The 21,345-nt window shown below is 40.7% G+C and overlaps 1 long non-coding RNA gene across 1 annotated transcript in view; it reads right to left on the reverse strand.

The window, feature by feature from the left end:
• LOC133364011 (uncharacterized) overlaps nucleotides 1-20,490 on the reverse strand; it is a 76,986-nt gene extending 56,496 nt beyond the window's left edge. The window contains exon 1 of the long non-coding RNA XR_009757804.1: nucleotides 20,392-20,490. This is a non-coding gene — a long non-coding RNA (uncharacterized LOC133364011). The remainder of the gene's footprint in view (nucleotides 1-20,391) is intronic.
• Between the last annotated feature and the right edge of the window lie 855 nt (nucleotides 20,491-21,345).

Genomic DNA, 21,345 nt, shown 5'->3' on the forward strand with positions numbered 1-21,345 from the left:
TTCCCAGTCTGTCCCTCTGGCCCAACACAAGGTGCAAACACTCCAGACCCGTAACTGCATGGACATGGTGCTTGGTGAGTGAGATGGAACTCTTATAGACCACAGCAACCCCACCTCCCCGACCCTCAGATCTCCCATGATGCTGAACCAAATACCCCGGTGGGCAGAGCTGGGAGAGACTAACTCCACCCTGCTCGCTCACCCAGGTCTCGGTTATGCATGCCAGATCGGCTGCCTCATCCATAATCAAATCATGGATGAGGGAGGTTTTATTTTGTACCGATCTGGCATTAAGAAGCAGCAACTGGAGATCTGAGGGTTGGCTGAGAGGACAACTAACAACCCTGCGGATATGAGAGGGACCGGAACAAGGCACAGCCACTACATGTCTGGGCCGCGTTCCCCTTACCTGGCATGTTCCTCTCATAACACCATACCTCCCTCTGCCCGTCACTACGGCAATTGGGGCCCCCTCTAGTCTCCCCACTTGATAGAAAGATCTCTTTCCCAGGCACATTGTAAACTATAATACAAAAATACAAACAACCATATATACAAACATACACACTCACACACAACACACACTCACTATACAACCACACCATGCAAATTCAGCCAACATGCCAAAACCTAGGCCCGCATACTGTGCACGCAGATGCCAGCTGCAAGATCTCTCTTCTTCCCACCTAAACAGTCAGATGATGGTAAAGGCCCACAAAAACGTCAGCTGCGGCGAGAAACAAAGCCGTGGCGGCCACAAGGCGACAGCAGGCCAGGCACAGAGCAGCAGCAGTCTCTATGGGCAAAGCCGCAACGGCGGCAGTGACGGAGAAGCACACCGTAGCAGCAGCCGCAGAGAGGAAAGCAAACAAAAAACAAACAAACAGACACAGCACACACAAAAAAACCCAGGCCACCTCAGCCAGCCGGCTTATGTATCCCTCCAAAGAGGGACAGGTGATGGGAATTGTTGTGTGTTATGAGCCTTAAAGTTGATTACAACTTATGGCGACCCTATGAATCAGCGACCTCCAATAGCATCTGTCATCAACCACCCTGTTCAGAACTTGTAAGTTCAGGTTTGTGGCTTCCTTTATGGTATAGATCCATCTCTTGTTTAGTCTTCCTCTTTTTCTACTCTCTTCTGTTTTTCCCAGCATTATCGTCTTTTTTAGTGAATCCTTTATTATTATGTGTCCAAAGTATGATAGAATCAATTTCATCATTTTAGCTTCTAGTGATAGTTCTAGTTTAGTGTGATCTAACATCCAATTATTTGTCTTTTTTGCAAAGCTCTTTTGTACTCGCAAAGCTCTCCTCCAACACCACATTTCAAATGAGTTGATTTATCTCTTATCCACTTTTTTCACTGTCCAAATTTCACATCCATACACAAAGATCAGGAATACCATGGTCTGAATTATCCTGACCAGAGCTTGGAAAAGTTACTTTTTTGAACTACAACTCCCATCAGCCCCAGCCAGCATGGCCATTGGGTTGGGCTGATGGGAGTTGTAGTTCAAAAAAATAGCTTTTCCAAGCTCTGATCCTGACTTTGTTGTTCAGTGATACATCTTTGCATGTGATGACGTTTTCTAGCTCTCATAGCTACCCTCCTCAGTCCTAGCCTTCTTCTAATTTCTTGACTATTGTCTCCATTTTTGTTTATGACTGTGCCAAGGTATTGATAATCCTTGACAAGTTAAATATCCTCATTGTCAACTTTAAAGTTACATAAGTCTTCTTACTTTAGTCTTTTTGACATTCACCTGTAGTCCTGCTTGTGTACTTTCCTCTTTAACTTTCATCAGCATTCATTTCAAATCAATACTAGTTTCTGCTAGTAGTATGATATCATCCGCATATCGTAAATTATTGATATTTCTCCCTCCAATTTACACACCTCCTTCATCTTGGTCCAATCCTGCTTTCCATATGATACGTTCTGCATATAGATTAAATAAATAGGATGATAAAATACATCCCTGTCTCACAACCTTTCCGATTGGGAACCAATCATTTTCTCCGTATTCTGTCCTTACAGTAGCCTCTTGTTCAGAGTATACATTGTTATCAGAATAATCAGATGCTGTGGCACCCCCATTTCTTTGTTTTTTGTGATCTGCACAATCAAAGGCTTTGCTATAATCTATAAAGCACAGCGTGATTTTCTTCTGAAATTCCTTAGTCTGTTCAATTATCCAGGGTATGTTTGCGATATAGTCTCTGGTACCTCTTCTCTTTCTAAATCCAGATTGAACATCTGGCATTTCTTGCTTCATATACGGTAAGAGCCTTTGTTGTAGAATCTTGAGCATTAATTTACTTGCATGGGATATTACAGCAATTGTTCAATAATTACTGCATTCCCTGGGATTCCCTTTCTTTGGAATTGGGATATATATTGAACACTTTCAGTCTGTGGGCCATTTTTTTCTTTTCCATATTTGTTGACAAATTTTGTCCGAATTTGGACAGATTCAGTCTCAGTAACCTGTGGCAACTCTATTGGTACGCCATCTATTCCTGGTGATTTGTTTCTTCCAAGTGTTTTAACAGCTTCCACCTCACATTCTCAAATTTCATCATATGGTTCTTCCGTGAATGAATCTGTAATCCTTGCATCTCTTATATATAGTTCTTCAGTGTATTGCTTCCATCTTCCTTTTATTTTATCTCGGTCAGTCAGTGTATTCCCCTGTTGATTATTCAACATCACTACTCTTGGTTTAAATTTTGCTTTAATTTCTCTAATTTTTGGAATAAAGCTCTTGTTCTACCTTTTTTATTATCCTATTTCTGTACAATAGTTTTTGTAACAGTTCTCTTTGTTCCTATGTACTAGTCGCTATATTATTGCATTTAGGGTTCTGACAGTGTTTCTGTCTCTGTTTGCTTTTGTTTTCCTTCTCCTTTAACCAGAGTTTCGTCTGTCATGCATTGACGTCTTTCTCTCCTTTTAGCTAGAGATATTGTCTTTTTACATTCTTCCCTGATAATGGCTCTTGCTTCAATCCATAGTTCTTCTGGTTCTCTATCCTCTAAGTTTAAAGCCTCAAATCTGCTCTTTATTTGATCTTTATATTCTTCTGGGATGTTGTTTAAATTGTATCTTGATGTTGTGATTTTTTTGTTGTTCTTGTTTACCTTTACTCTGATTTTCAATATTACCAATTCGTGATCTATACCACAGTCAGCTCCTGGTCTTGTTTTTGCAGAAAGTATGGAACTTCTCCATCTTCTGCTTCCATTTATGTAATCAATTTGATTCCTATATTGACCGTTTGGTGATGTCTAGGTGTACAGTTGTCATTTCAGTTGCTCATAACATGATTGGTTGATTGATTGATTGTATTTATTACAGTCACAGACCAGCATAAAAAATACAGCATAAAAAGAAGAAAAAATACAGGGAAAAAAAGATACAAAAGTTCAACTAGACATTTTTCCAAAATGTGTTTGCTAGAAATAAATTATTGGCTTCACAGAATTCAGTAAGTCTTTCACCTGCTTCATTTCTATCTCCTAAGCCCCATTTTCCCATGATTCCTAGTTCTTCTCTGTTCCCTACTTTTCCATTCCAGTCCTCCATGATTATCAGCACATCTTGTTTTGGTGTGTGATCAATTTCCTCCTGTACTTCTGCATAAAATCTCTCCAATTCCTCTTCTTCTGTGTTTGCCATTGGATAATGGTTATATTGATATCACTCACTCAGACCTTGTGTTATAGCTCGTATTTGCTTTTGCTACATCACTTCTCACTATTAAAGCAAACCCATTTCTTAATTTATCATTTCCTGCATAAAACATTTTGTAGTTGCCTGATTGAAAATGTCCCATTACCGTCCATTTTAATTCACTCACACGAAGTATTGTAATGCTGATATAAGAACATAAGAACATAAGAAGAGCCTGCTGGATCAGGCCAGTGGCCCATCTAGTCCAGCATCCTGTTCTCACAGTGGCCAACCAGGTGCCTGGGGGAAGCCCGCAAGCAGGACCCGAGTGCAAGAACACTCTCCCCTCCTGAGGCTTCCGGCAACTGGTTTTCAGAAGCATGCTGCCTCTGACTAGGGTGGCAGAGCACAGCCATCATGGCTAGTAGCCATTGATAGCCCTGTCCTCCATGAATTTGTCTAATCTTCTTTTAAAGCCATCCAAGCTGGTGGCCATTACTGCATCTTGTGGGAGCAAATGCCATAGTTTAACTATGCGCTGAGTAAAGAAGTACTTCCTTTTGTCTGTCCTGAATCTTCCAACATTCATCTTCTTTGAATGTCCACGAGTTCTAGTATTATGAGAGAGGGAGAAGAACTTTTCTCTATCCACTTTCTCAATGTCATGCATAATTTAATACACTTCTATCATGTCTCCTCTGACCCGCCTTTTCTCTAAACTAAAAAGCTCCAAATGCTGCAACCTTTCCTTGTAAGGGAGTCGCTCCATCCCCTTGATCATTCTGGTTGTCCTCTTCTGAACCTTTTCCAACTCTATAATATCCTTTTTGAGATGAGGCGACCAGAACTGCGCACAGTATTCCAAATGCGGCCGCACCATAGATTTATACAACAGCATTATGATATCGGCTGTTTTATTTTCAATACCTTTCCTAATTATCCCTAGCATGGAATTTGCCTTTTTCACAGCTGCCGCACACTGGGTCGACATTTTCATCCTGCTGTCCACCACAACCCCGAGGTCTCTCTCCTGGTCGGTCACCGCCAGTTCAGACCCGACAATTTCTAACTTTTCCTGGTTCATGCTTCTCACATTCCATGTTCCTATTGTGTACATCTTGCAACTCCAGACTCTCCTTTTGCATCTGTGCGCATCAGCCTCTGGGCTTCCTTTCGGCTTTGACCCAGCTGCGTCATTAGTCACAGCACTACTCGTACTTGTCCTTTGCTCTTCCCCAGTAGCTCGGTGAGTACCTTCTGACCTGGGGGTCTCATCTTCTAGCACTATCTCGTGTTGCATATTGTATAGTCTATTCATAGGGTTTTCATGGTAAGAGGTATTCAGGGGTGGTTTACCATTGCCTTCCTCTGAGTCTGAATGCATTTTAGTCTGGTGCCTTAGCTTTGTCCATTCCGCCGTGGGTGACCCTGCTAGGAGTCTAGCCTCTTGATCTAGACTCCTGACAGCATTGCTGTCAGCTTCTTCAACACACTCAAACCCCCTCACCACGTTAAGGTGTGCATTGGCCAGGCATTTTTAAACTTTTAAACTGCAGAAAATGAAATTCAGGGTATGGGACAAGGTCAGTATTACAGGTACTCTGTAAACATGACTGATTTTTAATTAATTTCAACAAATTATGAGAACATTGAAAGAAAAAAGTCCAACAGGGGTCTGTTTCTCTCTCTCTGTTATTACACACTGAACTCTTGATTCCTCTGACTGTATTGTGTATCACTATGAAAATTTAAATGATTGTTAAGCACGTGTTTCTGACTTCAGGGCTAGAAGTTTAGTAAGATTTTGTTTTGAAATGAGCTTATGGGAAGCATCAGAATGGCATGGGGGTATTTTCCATTTAACATTGAGAATGCAAAATATCCATGTTGGCTATAGTATACAGACACTCTCGTGGCTGTTTAATAAACTGCTTGCTCTTGCTTAAACTTGAGCTTAAGATATATAGATACTTGAAAAAGATGGTTGATGCAGATTTAAAATCATTAAACCTATGATGCAGTGTGAATGGATGCAAACCACCACCACCACCACCGATAATAACATCCAAGTTTTGGATTAAACTAAACAATTAAGAAAACAGTGAATAATGAGAGTGTGCTGAAATTGGCAGAATTCTCCAGAAAAGGCTGGCTAAATGAAATAGATATTGATGTTTCTGTTATGAATAATTCCCCCATTCAGAAATACTATAGATCCTCTCTAAACCAGTTCATGCACCTCAAGCAACCTTTGAGCAAATGCCTGTCAGTGTCGATAAGCCTTGAGGCACACCTCAAAGGTCAAGTCATGCCACCTTCTGTTGGACTGTTAGAAGAAGCAATTAAGATATAACAAAAATGAACAATTTATCTCTCTATGATAATACCTGGCCAACAGGAATAGTGCAAAAACAGTCTAGGAAAGAGATTGCTGAGGTATTAACATTAGACCTTTGGTTCATACAATGCCAAAAGTTTAATGAATGCCTTGTTTTAAGAAATTGCTTTGGAGCGCTATCTTAGTTTACAGTAGCTTTTTTAATCAGTTGGGCACATGTCTGAAGAGGACTTGGGTCGTAAGATTTTGCCATCAATCTTGACTTAAATCTTATAATCTCTGTTTGCAAGAGCAGTCCCTTCCCCAGAGCAAGAGAGCAATTTCCACTCCAACATTTTGCCCCTTGCCGAATGTCTCTGAACTGATTGCTCTGTCCTAGTTCACCCCCTCAGGATAAAGGTGATCTATAGTCCTCTGTAATCCTGAATGACAGCTTGGACTAGGATGCATACCATTAACATTTACAAGCATTAGTCAGCAGTATTCACTGCAATAACCTTTTTAAAAAGTATTGACCTTTTTGTTTTGTTTTTTGCTGTTACCTCATGGCACTTTACAAACAAAACAGGCTTTGGTTATAAACTTAAGAACCCTACTGGATCAGACCAAAAGCACATCCAGTCCAGTATTCTGATTCACTGTCAATAACCAGATGCCTATGTGAAGCCCATAAGCTTGAGATTATAGCACAACATGGTGCTATGATCTCAAACACAGATATTTTTTAGAGTTTCTCTTGAAGCAATTATTTATTGCATCTCTACACCTTCTTTCACTCATGATGAAACTCAAAGCAGGGCATGTCGGATTTTGAGGGAGTCGTCCATTCAAACACTCCCCAGATCCGGACCTGCTTGGCTTCATAAGGTTACAGCATCATGTCCCTTGAGACCAATGCCCAATCTCAGTTTTCCTCCTCAAGCAGAACACCTGAGGAATGCCAAAGAAATTAAGTTGAATTTAAATAAGAGAAGTGGGGAAGGTAGTCTGCAGCATGCACCTAGATTGCCACAAGACTGTAGGTCTGTCCAGCCATTCACCTGAGATAGCAAAGATTGAAACTATGTAGAGGGGCAGGGAAGCACACGCAAGCCATCCCCAAATGTCCATACACATGTGGGCTCTTCTTAGACCTTTGGTTGTTGAATGTAAACGTCTGAAGGGGGCTTCTAAGTGTGTTCCCCTGAAGGTCTGGAATATTAATTTGAAGGTTTTGGAGAAGTCCACACATACAAGTGAGGAGCCCCCACACGGGGACATTGGGCCAAGACTTGCATGCATGCCCTGCCCCTCTGCACACTTTTAAACTTCATGTATTCAGGCAAATGCCTGAAGAGGGCTTGTATCTAAATTGAAGGTTCCTCTGAAGAATTTGGAGGAAAGTCAGAAGATACATATTTTTAAGAGCCCCAGTGGATACCATTTGTGTTATGGAACTCCTTACATTTATTTATTTATTTTATTTATTTAGTTTAATTTATATACCGCCCTAAGCCCGAAGGCTCTCTGGGTGGTGTACATGGTGAGATCCACTAGGCTTGCTCCATTCAAGTTTGAAATGTATGGTTAAAGGCCCCACTGTGGACTCCAATACATTTTAGAACCATGATTGCTCCCCCTAGTAGGAATTACAGGACATGTTTAAGCCGCCTTGAAGATTCAAGTGGTGAAGCAGTTGCTCCTAGCAGAACAGCTCCCTGTCTTACTTGCAAGCCCATGATTTTCAGATTCACCAGCTATGTTGATAAGATCAAGACAGGAGGTATCAAAGTTCCCTGATTTACATATGTTGCTTTTTTTTAAAAAGTAATTGGCTTTTTAGGATCATGCTTTGTTGCTTAACTTATGGTGTGGCTTTATGATGTTGCCTTATTATTTTCTTATTAGCCACTTTGGGGCTGGTGATATGATGGGAGCAAGCAGGCAAAGGAAGGAAGGAAGAAAAAAAAAGGAAGGGATTAATTTAGGGCAACTCAGTCTAAAGCAACTGGCAACAATGCGCCAAGGAACATAAATGGTAGCATGCACAACATGCCAATGAACTGTGCTCCAGAGAACAACAAATCTCTTGGTGATCCTCACTGCACAATACTAGATAAGCATATCTAACAGAGGATTTGCCTGGCAACTGTAGGATTATAGTATAAGGCTTTATGGATATATTGCCATGGTTCTCATAGGAGACTGCACATCAAAAATGTTATATTGGAATTATATGGATTTTATGAAACGATTCATAAGATAAAATACCAGTTTCCTATTGGTTCCAGTTAACACATTAATGTGCAATCTTTGTGAGCTTCTGCTCTGCTCTGTTCCTGTGGTCGCTCTAATGCCTAGACCTCCTTACCTTTTTTTGCTTTTTCATGTTTTGTCAGGTTCTGAATTCCCAGCCTATATCACTTTAGTGTAGGATTCCAGGACTGAATGTTCTTCCATAATAAAAATAATACTACACTGACATATAAAAGAGAATGCTAGAACATTTCTCCCACATACCAATATATATGGAATTTTTTTTTAAGGGAGCATTTAAAATATTCAGTCCCTGACCTGCAGGGCTAACTGGTAGAGCCCAAACATTTTTACCATACAATGAGCTCTTTGACCAGAGAGCATCTCCATTCTGTACATTTATCTGGTGACACCATGCTTAGAATTCAGTTGTCTGTTGTCTCTCTCCTGGCTTCTTAGACAACCAATCCTGCTATTTTTAATTTCAAACCATATCATCTTACTTCTGTTCTTCCATTGTACCCTGCACTGTTATTTTCTTTGGATACTGACTTTTGTTTGGCCTAAACAATTACAGGAATTGTCTTATTCATGCAATGCAGATTGGATGAATCTTCTTCAGTGCAACACAACTATTGCCCTGGCACCTGAATGAGAGTTTAGCTAATTGGCTCAACTCTTGACAATGTTAGCTTGCATTTAAAAAAGATTCAGTGGAATAAGATTATGTGATCTTGTTCTTATCATCTTATCAAAGCACAACGTTATGAACATTTGTTTAGTTTGACGGTCATTTCCCTGGGCTTTGTTAAAGCATACAAGTTAATGACTGCCGATGAGACCCATTAAAAATAAACTAAATTTTGCAGGAATCTGCAACATAATGGTGAGGTAAAATTGAGATCAGTTTTTAATGCCTCTTTTCAATTTATCACAATATAGGGAGAAACAATGTGAAATAGCATGTCCTTGTGTCTATTCTGAATTTCCTCCCCCTTGTCCCTGAGCCAAGATGCCACCCTACTTTGTGCAAAGTGAAAGAGAGCAAGAACAGATTCTGTATCATCACTGCACTGGAAGCAATGCCAGAAGTTTGAGTGAAGGGTAGATATGGTCCAGGACATATTGTTCCAGAAGCAAATAAAAAAACAAAAACAAACCTCAAATGGTGGCATGAATGTTTCTGACTGGGTGTTGGATTCTGTGGTTGGGAGGAAGGATTCTGTGACGGTTTGTTTTTAAATATACTGGAGGTTTTGTCAGTTGAGAGAATCAGTTGGTACTGTATTATTCTGGGGTTTGGTTAATTTGTTAGATGAGGAATTGGGGCAGAGGGTGGAGGTTGGTCTGAGGTGGACAGCGATTTAGTTAGATAGTGTGATGTAGTGATATAGAATATACATAGCGTTATACTATCTTTAATGTTTTAGTATTATATAGCCATGAGAGTTATACTACAGCCAGTGTGGATTTTTCGCATTCTGCAATGTTAAATTGAAAATACCCCGCATGCTATTCTGATGCTTGTTGGATGTTGTATCTGGCGCAAGCAGATGCCCAGGATGCAGAACAATATAGTGACAGGCTAGATGTCAGTTGAAGCAATGAGCCGGACAAGTAATAAGTTTTAAGAGTCACTTTACTGACAATACATCACAAGCTCTCTCTGTACAAACTCCTCGACCCCCACACTCACAAGTGTCTGCTGGCCCTCTATATAGATAAGGCCAGCTGCCCGATCCTAGGTTGCATAGCAACGTGTCCTTGAAGATGGCTCGAGCTCTGCCAACTTTCGCTTCTAAGTCACGTAGCTCACTTGTGGAAATTTAACCTCTGCTTTCTCGGTTTAATAGCCAACCATCCCCCACCTTAAATTTCCACATTCAGCTAGTTACATTTCTCTTCCATTTACATGTGTTACATTTTACATGTCATTACATTTACATCATTTGGTTTTATTTCAGTTTACATTACTTTCATTTGTAATCATTATTTCATTAGAATCATAGCATCACTTTCATTATATTTCATTACTCTTCATGATTTCCATCATCCCACTTTCTGCAGTTACTGAAGTCTATATGTTTAATGGAATTTATTTTAAATCTAACAGGTGGAATACCTTTTGTTGTTCTCTCTGATCTGCGTGGTTGTATTTCTGCCTTAGTATCTGTGTCTGTGTCAGGCGATTCCTCTGTTTCTCTCTCAGAGCTAGAACTTGATTCACTACTGCTGCCTGTTTCTTCTTGTTTTATTGGTACTGTGTCTGCCTGTTCTTGTTCATTACTACCTTCAGTGTTTCCCAACTCCACATATGTTTTCTCTTCCCAATCCTGCTCTATTGCTCGCATGCTTCTGCTTAACACCACAGACCTTTGTTTCGGCATCCATATTCTGTAATACGTGTTTTCAAATCCCAGCATGTACCCTTTGTCTGCTCTCCTTTGCAGCTTCCCTGTCCTTTTATTTTTGGGAACATGTACCCAGCATTCTGCTCCAAACCTAATCAAATGGTTTAATCTGGGTTTTCTGTCATACAATTTCTGATAAGGAGACATTCCAGTGGCCTTATGGAATATTCTGTTTTGAATGTAAGCTGAATACAGAACACACTCTCCCCAGAAACCTTGTGTTAAAGAGGAGTCACATAGCATTGATCTTATTGAGTCCTGAAGCAACCTGTTCCAGCGTTCAGCTAACCCGTTCTGATGAGGACTATAAGGGGCTGTTAACTCCTGTTTTATTCCTCTTTTATCCAAGTATTCAGTAAAAGAGTGTCCTAAGAACTCTCCTCCTTGATCTGATCTTATTCTCTGTATTTTGACACCAAACTGCACTTCAATTTTTGTAACAAATCTTTTCAGTTTCTCTGCAGCTTCACTTTTAGTGCAGAATTTTGAAAAATCATCAGCTATTGTCAGGAAATATCTTGCACCCCCCTGAGTAGGTTGAAATGGCCCCACTAAGTCCACGTGTATTAATTGATAAGGTGCATTTGTACTGGGGATGGCTTCTTTGTTCTTTGCAGCCACAACTGCCCTAGCTTGTTTACACACGTGGCAGTCTACATATTTTTCACAGTTTTTCAATGTCACATCATTACTGTTCTCTGTTGTTTTCACCACATTTTCATATCCTATATGGCCTAGTTTTCTGTGCCATAAATGAACACAATTATTATGGGGTTTCTTATTAGCACACATGAGTACATGATTTGTTTGTTTCACGTGTAAGAAGAACAATGAGTTCCTTACTATTCCTTTCATGAATATTTTTTCTCCTCTCATTACATGCACTGAACCCCTTTTGAATATTACTGTGAACCCCATTTCATTGAGTTTTGAAACAGCCATAATGTTACATTCGATATCAGGAACAAACAGCACATCTGTCATAATGGTATTGAAACCTGCTAATTTCACTGTACCCCTACTTTTGATAAGTTTCTTAGTCCCATCAGCCATTATTACATGATCCTCTACGTCACAAAATGTATGAAACATGGATTTATCTTTAATTATACTATTTGTTGCCCCACTGTCAATTGCCCATAAATCTTTACAGTTATTTCCCTGCTCATTGTTAATACATTGCTTATTCTTACTAGCATAGATCACCTGTACACATGGTTTTCTTCCTCTTTCTCTTCTTCTTGCTTCGCAATTCCTTTGAAGATGTTGCTTGGAACCACAAAAATAACATGCCTTTTGTCCATACAGTCTCTCTTGTGCTGCTTTGTTGTTCTGCTTTTCCACATTGTTTAGACTCAGTCTTTTTCTGCTTTGTCATTTCTTGCCTTCTTTGAAATTCTTGTAAAAGTTTGCCTTCTATATAGTCCATATTGAGATTGGCATCGTCCATTGCTTCCAAAGAGCTCACCAGACTATCATAACTTGAATCTAGTGAAGATAATGTGATATACACTTTTTGCGTTTGAGAATGTTCAATTTTGTTGTTCAGTGAAGCAAGCTGTGAGACTCACAGACAGGGTTTTCAGTGAGAGAAGGAAACCTGCAATAAATGGGTTAAGCAGAGCAGGACAGAGCGCCAGGTTTGCCAAGGTCAGCAGCTGGTGGGCAAGTAGATAAGCAGGAACTTGCAGAAGCTCTGATGTGGGGGAAAAGTCATTTTGGAGAGAGAGAACTGTGTTTAGCTTTTTGTCAGTAAAGACTCTTACAAGAAACTTGCCTGGCCTGGCTCATTTACTGTTCTATGTGGCACTAGAATTTCTTCTTTGTATGATCTCTATACGCACACACCGACAGGGGTTATGGGCCCAGCTTATCATACAAAGTAAGGGGTTCAAGAGTCGTTCGAGTGCTGTTGCTGCAGAGAAAAGAAAGTGCGAGAAAGAGGCAAGTAAGAGTGGACAACATGGCTGTAAACCTGTCATCCGGGATGCCGATGGAGAGACTGAATGCTGTAAACTACTCCAGCTGGAAATGGAGAATGAGAGCAGTTCTGATTAAAGAGGATTTGAATGATGTCGTAGAAAACCCCCCTCCGGCAGCTCCTTCAGCAGCGTGGACAAAGAAAGATGAGAAAGCGAAGGCTTTTATTACTCTGGGGCTGTCTGATTCTCAACTGTTGCTGGTGAGTAATGAGCCGACAGCTAATCAAATGTGGGAGAAGCTAAGGGCCACTCATGTGCAGCAAACTGCAGGGAGCCAGCTGTGTTTAGCACGGAAACTTTATCAGATGCGTTTTACAGATGAAGTGACTATGACAGAGCATCTGGCTGAATTTCGTAGATTATTTGCTGAACTTCAAGAAAGAGGAGTGCATCATAGTGACATTCAGATGGTCTATATACTGTTATCTTCATTTGATCGAAAATGGGATGTCATGGTCTCGAGCTTAGAAACTTTACCAGACGGAAATTTAAATTTGGACTTTGTAGAACAAAAACTTCAACAAGAATGGAATAGGAGACAAGAGAGTAAGAAGACTGAATTGAAAGAGACTGAGGCTGTACAACAACATCAACATCAAAGAAACAGGCAAGAGAATAAAATATGTTATTTTTGTGGGTCCCGAGGACATATACAGAGACATTGTTTAAGTAAGAAGAGAAATAACAGGGACTTTGAATGTCAGAGAACAAGCGTGAACTTTATTGCTAAGGAGGACAATAAACTGATTAACTCTAAATGGCTGTTAGACAGCGGAGCGTCTAATTGCCTGATCACAGACTCTAGTTTATTTTACACATCAAAGCCGGTGCAGGAGAAGATTTATCCGGCTGGGATCGACTCAGGATGCAATTGCAAGAGGCACGCTCAGGTTAAGTAATTTGGGAACTATATTGACAGATGTGTTATTAGTTTCTGGTTTAAAATATAACATTCTATCGGTATGAAAACTAGCTCAAATAGGTTGTAAAATTACATTTGAAGGGGATAGATGTTTTGTGAGAAAAGATGGTGAAATCTGTATGCAAGGGAAATTACAGAACCAAATGTTTATGGTAGAGAGCAAGCTTGATAAACACACGTGTGCCTGGATAGGAGTAAATAAAAACAAACACGAAAACTGCATACATGAATGGCACAGAAAATTAGGGCACGCACATTTTGAGAAAGTGAAAAATACTCCAAAGCATAGTCAAGATTTGGAACTAACGCATTGTGAGCATGTGGATGAATGTGAGGTATGCTATAAAACAAAAATGACTGTGACTCCTGTAAATGAGAGCTGTGAAAGTACTACCACTAAACCCTATCAGCTCATACATGTGGATTTGGCTGGACCTTTCCAGTGCTCAAAAGGTGGGGCAAGATTCTATTTAGTGATTGTAGATGATTTTTCCAGATTTACACATGTATTCTTATTGAAAAAGAAAAGTGAAGCAGAAGACAAATTAAAGGCATTTATACAGAGGACAGAGACACAATATGGGGTTGTTATCAAAAATATCAAATCAGATCAAGGTGGGGAATTTACCAGTAATTCATTTAAAATGTATTTGGAAAAGAAGGGAATAATACAGAGTCTCACTGCTCCCTTCAGCCCATCCTCCAACGGAACTGCAGAGAGGAGGAACCGGTCACTGCAGGATTCAATGAGAGCCATGCTGGCTGATGCAGAGATGAATAACACCTATTGGGGTGAATGTATTCTGTACACTGCTTACATTCAGAACTGCCTTGTGCACAGAGTAATAGGCATGTCTCCATATGAGAAACTGACTGGAAGAAAACCCAGGGTAAAACACATAGAGCGTTTTGGAGCAAAATGCTGGGTGCATGTGTCAAAGCAGAAAAGACATGGTAAATTAGCTTCAAGAGCTCAGGCAGGTCGTATTTTGGGATTTCAGAATTCATATTATAGAATTTGGTTGCCTGAGAAACAACAAGTAGTGTTAAGTAGAAGCATAAAGGTAATAGATAAACCTTGGAGAGACAGTCAAACAGTAATACTTGATGGTGCAAGCAAGCAGGAAGCAGCAGATGTTCCTTTTGGGCATCAAATACCATTAAGAACCGCATTGACTGACTTAATTCAAAGTGGCAAACGTACTGTGAAAAGACTGAGGAGTGAAGACATAGCAATGCAAGATAAAGAGGTGCCAGGTACTAGTGCAGGAACAAGTGCAGACACAGGTGCAGGACCAAGTAAAATTGAAAGTGAGGAAGAAATGGAAATAGATACTGTTAGACGGTCAGAAAGAAAAACGAAAGGAAAACCACCTCAGAGATTCACATTTAATGTTACACAAAAGAATGATGAGACAGATGAATATCCTGTAGAATGGGAAAAAGAAGGGCCAATAGACAAAGAAACAATGGATCTCATGTGGAAATACTGTGTTGAAGAATGAAATATAAATGAGTGTTATCAAATAAAAGTGAACAAAACTCTGAAAAACTTGTATGAATAAAGAACAATAAACTGAAATGTAAATGTAAATAGACACTGTAAGAAAAACATGTACTGAAGTGTATTGTAATGAAAAGTTAAGATTGTATAAATATAACAAAGAACATGTAGTTTTGTAATCTGTGAGTCTCAGGTGGGGGCTGTTGTTCAGTGAAGCAAGCTGTGAGACTCACAGACAGGGTTTTCAGTGAGAGAAGGAAACCTGCAATAAACGGGTTAAGCAGAGCAGGACAGAGCGCCAGGTTTGCCAAGGTCAGCAGCTGGTGGTTAAGTAGATAAGCAGGAACTTGCAGAAGCTCTGGTGTGGGGGAAAAGTCGTTTTGGAGAGAGAGAACTGTGTTTAGCTTTTTGTCAGTAAAGACTCTTACAAGAAACTTGCCTGGCCTGGCTCATTTACTGTTCTATGCGGCACTAGAATTTCTTCTTTGTATGATCTCTATACGCACACACAGACAAATTTCACGTTCTGACAACTCAGTAAACAGTCTGTTTATTTCCAACAAATGCTCTGACATGGTTGTATCTCCAGATAAGCGCATCTGATACAATCTTCTGGCAAGATATATTTTAGAACTGGCAGTCTTTTTCACATGAATATTTCTTAAAGTTTCCCAGGTTTCCTTTGCCATTGTTGCACCACGCACGTGCAGTAATTGAGAATCATCAATAGCAAGAACAATTAACGCCTTTGCCCTCTCATCCAGCCTTCTCCAATCTGCTGGAATAGGCACCCCGGCGGGTGGGTCTTCTGCGATAGCTTTCCACAGGTCATCTTTCACTAGAAAAGCCTGCATTCTCTGTTTCCAAGTGCCATAATTTTTCCCTGTCAGCCTTTCCAAGGGAATCCCGGCCGATAACGTAACAGACATACTTTCACTTTTCACAGTTCACCGCCTTTGTAATTAGAGCTTCTCACCTCTGTCCTTCAGTTAGTTTTTTTTCTTTCCCACGGCTCTCTCACAGCTTTCAGCTCAGCTTTCGGTTTCTCCATCTCTCTGCTGTTTTTCCCGCTGGTCTGCAGTTCTGGCTTTTCTCTGCCGCTTTTCTGCAATCCTCCGTTCCAGGTAATCCTCAGCACCAGGTAACCATCAGCACCAGGTACCATCAGCACCAGGAAACCATCCTCTGCTACCACTTGTTGGATGTTGTATCTGGCGCAAGCAGATGCCCAGGATGCAGAACAATATAGTGACAGGCTAGATGCCAGTTGAAGCAATGAGCCGGACAAGTAATAAGTTTTAAGAGTCACTTTACTGACAATACATCACAAGCTCTCTCTGTACAAACTCCTCGACCCCCACACTCACAAGTGTCTGCTGGCCCTCTATATAGATAAGGCCAGCTGCCCGATCCTAGGTTGTATAGCAACGTGTCCTTGAAGATGGCTTGAGCTCTGCCAACTTTCGCTTCTAAGTCACGTAGCTCACTTGTGGAAATTTAACCTCTGCTTTCTCGGTTTAATAGCCAACAATGCTTCCCATAAGCTCATTTCAAAACAAAACCTTACAAAACTTATAGTCCTGAACTCAGAAACTCTTAACAACCTTCTAAATTTTCATGGTGATACACGAAACAATCAGAGAGAATTGAGAGTTCAAAGTATAAAAAGAGAGAGAGAGAAACCAGACCCCTTTTGGACTTTTTTCTGTCAGAGTTGTCATAATTTGTTGAAATTCATTAAAAATCAGCCATGTTCACAGAGTACCTGTAATCCTGTTAATGACCTTGCCCCATACTCTGACCTTCATCTTCTGCAGTTTAAAAGTTAAAAAAAATGCCTGGCTGATTTTTAATTAATTTAAGAAATATTGGCTGAAACCCTATTATAATGTCGGGCATGCTCAGTAAGAACCAACTGTCAGTGTTCTAAAAGCCAGACTCACAGATCTGCCTGACAAGGTGTGCCTGGCACCATCACTGTTATCTTTTCGGTGCCAGGTCAAGACTTTCCTCTTCTCCCAGGCATTTTAGCATGTATTTTAAATTGTTTTGAATTTTTGAATTTGTGTTTTAAATTGTTTTTAAAAGATGTGTTTTAAATTTGTATATTTGTTTTTGATGTATTTAGTTGCTGTAAACCACCCAGAGATCTTCGGCTATAATAAATAAATAAAATGCGCTAGAATTCTGCCCAATTCAGATATGGTACCAAAATTTCCATTAATTCACTTATTTGCTATCATTGAGGATCAGATTTTTATGTAGTGATTTTCTCTGGCTATTTTCAGAAATGAGTATTTTTTTTAAAAAAAAATCTGTGCCTAAAATATTGGTGTTAATATCAATATTTTTATCAATATTTCCTTCAATTTATCAATATTTCCCTTAATTTATCTACATTTCCCTTAAAATACTGTTATTTCTTTTAAAATATCAATATTAATATCAATATTTTCTTCCAAGAGGAAAAAAAAAGTATCAGTGAAATCAGCAGCTTGTGAACAATGAATAAACTCAAATTGATACCAGCCTATGTTTTTGAAGCAGCACCGGCCAATGGATCCCATCCCTAACAAGATGACAAGAGGCAGGGCTTGTGACAAGCCTATAAGTGAAGATTATGCTAATAAAAGGCTTCCATGAAGCTTGTTGAAAAAGGTTCAGTTTGTAGACTCAGTTAAAATGATAATAAGGATTAGCTGAAATGAAAACAATCAAGTTATGTAAGTTTATGCTGTTGAGTACTCCATGGAATTACTTTGCATGAATTCATCTATCATAATTAGGCATGCACAACTTCTAACCAAAGTGAACTTACCCACTATGTGAGGGATGCAGCCCATCCAGGAATAATTTCCAATTTTTGTTGCCTACCTGGGACTGCAAAAAAAGGCTTGCCCAGCAGACCACAATTGACAATTCAAATTAATGATTTGTAGCCAGACCACATGGTAAAATGGGTGGGGAAGCACTTTTCACAGGTCAAATTGAGAGGCTGGGTGGGCCTCATTTGGCCTATGGCTGGAGGTTTCGCACTGCCATGTTAAAGGACTGAGATCTCCATGGCAAATATTCCATACCTCACCCACTGCTGTCATCAGAACTTAGAGAAGTTAGGTGTTTTATAGGGATCTAAAAAAGACAATGCCCCACCACGCACACCAAAGCCCATTACCTCCTCTGCAAAAGTGCTGTTATTATCACTTATCACAGAATGCTCAAGAAGGTTGCTCTATGAGATGAAGAGGACCAACAGATGATGTCTTGGCCAGATCTCTTTTCCCCAAAATCTTTCATAAAATAATGCATCTAATAATGAACTTATGTCAGTGATGCTCCTAAACATATCTGAGGACATACACCTAATCTTGGAGATATTCATCCCTATGGTGGCTGGAACGTGTCTCTAAAGTTCAAATTAAATTATGTTTCTATGGTATCCTTATGATGGCTGGATTCTGTTAACAGCAAGAGTGCTTAAGGAACACAATCCAAGGAAAAAGCAACTACAACTGAAGAGTACATTTTACCCCACATTCTCAGTCTCTTCTTCAGAAAACAATGCCCCAAGAGACTGTTCAGATGAGATGTGTATGTGTGTGTATAATCTTGTAGTTAAAGGTATAGCTTGATTCTATGTGATACCATCTCAAGCACAGTTGTCTGAAGCGGTTAAAAGCCAGACAGTGTTAAAAACATCATAGTTTTCTTTGGTGTTAATACATTTGTAATGGCATCATTGTGACACAGGGTTATAGCTAAGGTCCACAGGGCAATATCAAATAATACAGGGAGCTTTTATGTGGGCACTTACTGTTGTGGGTAATAAAACAATTTGATCAAAAGTGAGTGTGCCCCAAGCAAACGTTCTTACGGCACTGACACATGAAATTGTATTTCTTCACATTAGTATTTATGGATATGGAAATATAACTATCTGTGAATGTTTTATTATGCTGTTATGTTGAATTGTGCACTCATTTGAATTGGGATAAAATATCAGACTGGGCTTGTATACAAAGCTAAAAAGTCTGCTCTTCCATGTAACCTCAATCAGAGGAAAACAAAAGGGATATGGTATGCTTTGTCACATTCCAGTAAAGGCTATGGCGTGATTCAGACACTTACTAATGTGGTGATTCAGCCCACATAACACAGGTGTGTGTGGGCAGCCTCACATGTGCTAAAGTAATGTTTAAGCTATTGCTCCATGTGGGTAGGCTGTCTCGAAGAGGCCACTGCATGTGTGGGCCTCCACATCAAGTGCCTGTTTTGCACACTGTTTTGGCTGTTGGGTAGATGGGAGGGGCACCCACCCGCTGAGTCAGATTGCTACATAAGTACCGATCTAAAACAGGGTTTTGCTTTTCTGTTGTATGTAGGAATGGGTGAACTACACTCCATTGTAAATAGGAATGCCCAAATATACATCTGAAAATAAAACAAGGCTGGAAGTATATCCTTGTGAGTATTTGCTAAAAGTCTACCAGCTTTGTGAGTATTAGTAAGCTATGAGTGCAAAATCCACATAGCAGATCCCCTACTCTTTGAAAGGGGAAAATACCGGGGTTGTGCAGTGGATCCAAACAAATCCTGAAGTGGGCCATTTTGGTCAGATTTGGTGCTTATTTGAACCACAGGAGTGTCCCAAACAGAACATTTTCCTGGAGTGTCCCATACAAAATCAGGGACCCCTGAAGTGATCTGGGATATTTTGAAGGTTGAAAAAACACTGCAGATAGCGTGTCTGCAGAAAACGGAAATGTTTATCCACACATTACAATGAAAACAGAGATGGGGGAAAGGGGAGGGATAGCTCTTTTTTGATCAACAGCTCTAGCTTCTAATTAGAGGAAATTACTTTTATCAGGGCTCTCCAATCACAGTGCTTTGGAGGAGGGATGTTGAGGTAATATGTCACCTTGTCCTGTTTGTTTTGTGATCTTTGCTAGTTTTGCTAGTTGTGCTTGCTTGGAAAATGCTGGTTCTTTGCCTCTGGGCCACATGCCCACGCACCCACCCTTGTCAAATCAGCTCTGTACTTAGTTTCTGTGACATTTGGTGCGAACTGAGCAGAACATAAGCCTTTTTCTTTTCCTTTTCCATTCAATTTAACTTCCTATTCCCTGAATCATTCCTTTTGAAGTTTTGCACATTACTTTCTTGGGGTACCTCCATAAGGTTTTCATACATTTTCATATTAAAATAATTGCCCACAAAACCACAGAGAGGAAAGTAAATCCCTGTTAGTTCTCTCCCCCCCCCCATCAAATTTGTTAGCTGAACCATTTTTAACTACCCAAAAACTTTAAAGGCTGACCTTGCAGGAAAATCACTTCAGCTATTTTTCTGAAATCCCGTTCCGTGCCCGGTACCTGCCGGGCAAAAGGGGCGTGTTTGCGGCTGCTGCCGAAGCCAGGCCGCCATCAAGGGTGTGTGCGTGCGCACGTGGCGCGCCAGCGCGCCGTCGTGACGCACAGTAAGGAGGCGGGGCAGCTGAAGGCCATTTAAGGCCACTCCACCAGCCTCCCGCCCTCCTTTGAATTTTGGCGGCGGAGGCCTTGTGGCGGCGGCTGCTGCGCGCCGTGGGGAGCCTTCCGGCCGCGGCGGGCCCTTTGGTGCGCCAGCCTAGTGGGGGCAGCGGCGGCAGCGGGACGCGAGGGGCCTTCGGGCCGCGGCGAGGCTCGGGAGGCCTTCCGGCCACGGCGAGGCCTTTGATGGGCCGGCCTCGCGGCTGCGACGAGGCACACCCCAGCGGCGGCGAGGCACGGGAGGACTTTCAGCCGCGGTGAGGCCTCTGATGGGCCGGCCTTGCGGCTGCGACGAGACGCGTGAGGACTTTCAGCCGCAGCGGGGCACGGGTGGCTTTCCAGTTACAGTTTCAGTTTCAGTTACCCCTCAGGAAGAATCTTTAATTCAGAACATGTCAGGCCTAAACAAACTGCACTGCTATGGGGGCACCTTTGATGCTCTTCTGCTCTCTCCTGTTTCTTTCCTTCAAACTATCACCTTCTGATTCCATCATTTATCATAGAAATAATGTTTGGGATTAAAGGAAACACAACAACCTACTTCTAGTTAAATAGTACCCTAGACTTTCTATCATAAACCTGGAATATGTGGAGTAGGGGGAGAGACAATGTTTAAAATTTAATTCTATGCTGATAGTAAAAGAGAGATTGAAAAGGCCAAATATGTCTTGCAACCCAGGGCATGTGTGTCTGTGTTTTAAGTATGCAGAGAGAAATGTTTACTTTAGCTGAAGGTGAATTAC

The sequence above is a fragment of the Rhineura floridana genome, chromosome 9 (assembly GCF_030035675.1).
Source record: "Rhineura floridana isolate rRhiFlo1 chromosome 9, rRhiFlo1.hap2, whole genome shotgun sequence".
Lineage (NCBI taxonomy): Eukaryota > Metazoa > Chordata > Lepidosauria > Squamata > Rhineuridae > Rhineura > Rhineura floridana.